Source organism: Microcebus murinus, chromosome 3, assembly GCF_040939455.1.
Source record: "Microcebus murinus isolate Inina chromosome 3, M.murinus_Inina_mat1.0, whole genome shotgun sequence".
NCBI classification, from domain to species: domain Eukaryota; kingdom Metazoa; phylum Chordata; class Mammalia; order Primates; family Cheirogaleidae; genus Microcebus; species Microcebus murinus.
The window spans coordinates 30582098-30587545 of NC_134106.1; the positions used below are offsets into that span (position 1 = coordinate 30582098).

At 40.2% G+C, this 5448-nt stretch overlaps 1 pseudogene; it reads left to right on the forward strand.

The window, feature by feature from the left end:
* Nucleotides 1–3193: 3193 nt before the first annotated feature.
* LOC105884320 (large ribosomal subunit protein uL30 pseudogene) lies at nt 3194–3945 on the forward strand (annotated as a pseudogene).
* The last annotated feature ends 1503 nt before the right edge of the window (nt 3946–5448 follow it).

The window sequence follows — 5448 nt, forward strand, 5'->3', positions numbered from 1 at the left end:
GTTGTTGCAAATGGCAAGATTTCATTCTTTTTGTGGCTATATAACATTCCACTGTGTATATGCACCACAATTTCTTTATCCATTCATCCACTGATGGACACTTAGGTTGATTCCAAATCTTGGCTATTGTGACTAGTGGTACAATAAACATGGGAGTGCAGATATCTTGCCAATACACTGAATTCCCCTCCTTTGGATATATACCCAGCAGTGTGTGTATATGATAGTTCTACTTTTAGTATTTTAGAGACCCTCCATGTGTTCTCCATAGTCGTTGCACTAATTTATATTCCCAACAACAGTGTACAAAGGCTTCCCCTTTCTTTGCATCCTCGTCAGCATTTGTTATTGCCTGTCTTTTTTATAAAAGCCATTTTAACTGGGGTCAGATGATATTTCATTATAGTTTTGATTTTCATTTCTCTGATGACTAATGATGTTGGGCATTTTTTTCATATACCTGTTGACCACTCGTATGTCTTCTTTTGAGAAATGTCTATTCAGATCCTTTGCCCATTTTATAATTGGATTATTTGATTTTTTATCCTATTGAGTTGTAGGAGCCTTATATATTCTAGTCATTAATCCTTTGTCAGATGGGTAGCTTGCAAATATTTTCTCCCATTCTGTGGGTTGTTTCTTCACTTTGTTGATTGTTTCTTTTGCTGTGCAAAAGCATTTTGCTTGATGTGATCCCATTCGTCCAATTTTGATTTGGTTGCCTGTGCTTTGGGGGTATTACTCAAGAAATCCTTGCCAAGACCAATGTTTTCTTTTAGTAGTTTTATAGTTTCAGGTCTTAGATTTAAGTCTTTAATGCATTTTGATTTGATTTTTGTATATGGTGAAAGATAAGGATCATTCTTCTGCATATGGATATCCATTTTCCCCAGCACCATTTATTGACAAGACTGTCCTTTCCCCAGTGTATGTTCTTGGCACCTTTGTCGAAGATAAGTTCACTATTGATGCATGGATTTATTTCTGGGTTTTCTATTCTGTTCCATTGTTCTATACATCAGTTTTTATACCAGTAGAACAATTCTATTTTTTTAAATTTCACAAAATACTTTTTTATAATAATTCTTAATATAAATTCAAAATAACCTGGCAAAGACTTTCAAACAGCATAATTTTCCCTGATAGTAAGTTACAGAAATGGAATTAATTTGCTCAGTTTATCCACACACTTAGCTTACCTAATGATCAGTGTCCTGAATTTGCAGGGTGGTTGCAAGGATGAGCCCAGATTATAGAACAGAACGCAGGTGCTGGCCTGGGATTTAGCCATGAGCATTGGTCTTACTGGTTTTATATTTAAGATGCTGCACAATAACCAGGACATGAGAACTCCCTTTCCTCTGAAGGAGACTGAACAACAGATTGGGATAAAGGAAATATTACAATGGTTTATTGAGAATTGCTAGACCAACACCAACCAGAATTAAGGATGAGGGTGCTTTTCTCCTTGATTCAGGCCCCATCTAGATTCCTAAGCCAGTTCTACACGCAGAGTTCTGAGGGTCATATATGGTGAATTCATGATTTCTCAAAAGCTTATTTCAGCTTAGCTATACTCTTCCAAATTCACCAAATATTTGTCCAGTGCTGTTTGGAACTGATTAATAGGATCTTACATAAGGGAAGCCACATCACTGGGCAATGGCATGTTCGAAAAAGCAAGACATTCGGAGGATTAAGAATGATTTTTGCAAACTCAGGGCCACCAACGCTTACTCCAAACTTTTAAATCTTTAGAGATCAAAAGTCCTGCTAGAGGATAAAGCATACCAAAGCCACAGAGAAACGTTAGTTTTGGCAAAATGAGCAAAGAGAAGTGGGAAGAAAGGAAGCAAACAAAACACAGAGAGGAAATTCTACCTTGACTCTCCTCGCAGAAGTTTTATTTAAAAACAGCAAACAATCAGCCAGAAGTCTTTTTATTTCACCAAAAAAATAATTAAAAGAAAAATATTCAAAATGAGCTACCTCTGCAGGCTCAGCTCTTTTCAACATGTGAAACTCTGAGGTTAAAAAGTTTTATGGAATTTAATCTCTGTGGAAATTAAGAGAAGAGACAAAGTCATGCTCTTAACCTTAGGAGCTGGCTGGTGGTTATCTCCTTCTAGATAAGAAAAACACTCATTCTGCATAAATATGAATATCCCATCAGGTCAAACCCCATCCCTGAAACATAACAATTTAGTACAGTGGCCTTTAATCAGAGTACCAAGACCAGTATTTTAACAACAGAATTAAGAAGTCATTCCTGTATTTGCCTAACAGAAACAGCAGAAATACACTTCAAATCCCTCCCAAAAGTTGTCTATTTCTATTGACTTTAAAAAATAAAACTCTATTGGTTTACAGAACTATAATGCCATTTGCAAGGTTAGATACAATGTAAGAATATTTCTTCTTTCCTTAACACATATGTGCCCAGTGATGATAAACACATGAGGACAGACTAAAAAAACTCTCCCTTTTCAAGCCTCTCCCACTTCAAATGTACTGCCCTCAGAACTGATATCCCAGGTAAACTGAGTTGTATGCAATCTACAGTAATTCTGTTTGCTGGAAGAACTCATGTGATTAGGGCAAATAATGGAAATTATGTTTCATGGTAAAAGCTCCAAAAAATCTGCCCTGTACAGCCAGTTTAAGCCCAACTGCAACATTTGGCCTGCACTCAAAGAAAGAATTAAATCCAACTGCAGATTCTAGCTGAGTCCACCTGAATTTATGGCTCATTTCTCGGCCTGCTCCATGCTCCATGAGACTGATCTGAGCATGTTACATTTTCATTGAGAGAAACCCAACTCCAGGCCACCAGAATCAATAAGAGCCCTGTACTCAGTTTGGCTGCAAAGCTAGAAAACAAGGTGAGAAATGGTCCCTAAGTTAATAGAAGGAAATAGTGTACATGTACACACACTTACCCACATACAGGCGTCTGAAGTCACTTCCAGATGGGCTGTCAGAGGAAGCTTATTGTAAACCGGGCTGGCAGAGAGAGAGAGCACAGAAAGTGATTAGTTGTCATGAACATAGAATGGTGCCCTATCTCCCCACCAGAATATGAAGAAAGACCAACAAAATTAATGCAAATGAGATCTGCAGGATCAACAAGGGTACCAAGTTCCATCTTTTGCTGAAATTTGGGTGACATCATTCAAAAAAGGTAGACATAGCCTCTTTTCCTGCTGGAACCATGGAGGGTGTCGAGAAGATTCCTGCTGTGCCAGACACCCTTAAGAAAAAGTGAAGGAATTTTGCAGAGCTGAAGATCAAGTGCCTGAGAAAGAAGTTTGCCCCAAAGTTGCTTTGAAAGGCGAGGAGGAAGCTTATCTAGGAAAAAGCAAAGCATTGTCACAGGGCATATAGGCAGATGTACAGAACTTAGATTCGAATGGCCAGGATGGCAAGGAAAGCTGGCAATGTCTATGGACCTGCAGAACCCAAATTGGCATTTGTCATCAGGATCTGAGGTGTCATTGGTGTAAGCTCAGAGGTCCAAAAGGTGTTGCAGCTTTTTCGCCTTCACCAGATCTTCAATGAGACCTTTGTTAAGCTCAACAAACCTTCAATTAACATGCTGAGGACTGTAGAACAATATATTGCATGGAGGTACCCAAACCTGAAGTCAGTAAATGAGCTAATCTACAAGCATGGTTATGGCAAAATCAATAAGAAGCAAACTGCATTGACAGATAACATTTTGATTGCTCAATCTCTCAGTAAATATGGCATCATCTGCATGGAGGATCTGAATCATGAGATCTATACTGTTGGAAAACGCTTCAAAGAAGCAAATAACTTCCCGTGGCCTTTCAAGTTATCGTCTCCATGGGTGGAATGAAGAAAAACACAACCCATTTTGTAAAAGGTGGAGATGCTGGCAACAGGAAAGATCAAATCAACAGGCTTATTAGAAAGATGAACTAAGGTATCTACCATGATGATTTCTATAATCTGGCCAGTGAATAAATAGTGACTGCTTTCAAACTGAAAAAAAAAGTAGGCATAGATATATTTTATAGCACATGGGAGAGTGGAAGAAAAGAGCATTAAAATTTTAACCCTTAATAGGTGAAGGGAGCATTGCTTTCCTAAGGGCTCAGATCTGGGTTCTTTCTCTGGAGAAGATCTCAAATATTTTCCAGCGAGTCTAGGTGGGGGTGTGTGTGCATGTGGGGTAGGGTGTGTGCGTGTGTAATATGAAAACTCCAGGGAGTGAAGACTGCAAGTAAAAATATTTCATTCTCAGAAACAAATACAAAAAGATCCTCACTTTATATCCAATTTGCCCTGTGAGTTCTCAATGTTAATAATCTCTATTCCCATGGGCAAAGAAAGACTTTGTTCTGGGTACAGTATAAATATTCGTATAGAGAAAATTTCCAGAAGCCTTGACTAATCCTTCATATCTATCCCCATAGATTCAGGTAAACAAACCTTTATCCACATGCCAATGCCTCACTGGAGCTGCCTGAGCAGGCCTGACTTTGGTCGACCTCCTGCTCTGGGAAGACTCCAAGGACTCACAGAGGGGGCTCATTTAGACCCTCTGTGCTCCTTTGAAAGTTGCTGGGGGTGGCTCTCATGTCTGAAATGTTAAGGCAGGAGAACACCCCCTATCGAATAAGAGCAGAGCCGTTACTTTGTGATGGGCCAGTGTTAAACTCTACGTTTACCATCACATTTCATCTTCACTACAAGCATTGAAGAAGATTCAGTTATTTTCCATATTTTGTGGATGAGAAAACTGAGACACAGGGGGGCTGTGGCTTGCCCACAGCTGTGTAGTTCAAGCGTCTGCCATCGACGGAGCCTCTGTTCTTAAGCACGCAGTTCTCTGCATTAGGGCAGGTTTGTGTGGCCAGCCTAGGTCTTTGCAGCTCTTGAACTAGGTAACTGAAGTCTCTAGAAAAGACCAGTTCCTTGTAACAAAAACCACAGCAAGAAGCATGACACAGCTTGTTTGGTAAATGGCAAGGCCCTTCCCTCTTTATGCTGTTCCTGACACATATGTCCCCAACACACATGTTCGTGACAATATGCTTCTCATATGTATATTGTAGACTCATAGTTTCTTTTACTTCTGACTCTAGAAGAACTCTCTCCTCCCCAGCTGACTGCTTACTCTATCAATGACCACCTAAGGGTCATTCATAGAGACCTCTGTTTCTACCCCTGCTACATGGTGGTAAGAACACAGCTTCCAAGTCAGTCCTGGGTGTGAATTCTGGGCCACTGACATATGCCCTTGAGTTCAAGATGGAATAGCATCCGAGAGCTAGTGCAGCACTGAGACACAGTGCGTGGAAGGTACCTGGTGGCCTCTGCCACTATGCTCTGGGCAGCAGTTCCAAAGTGGAGCTTTGCCTCCTGTGGTCCTCACCTTCCACTGGCATCATTCCTCTGTTGCCCAAGCCCATGAGGTGGCCA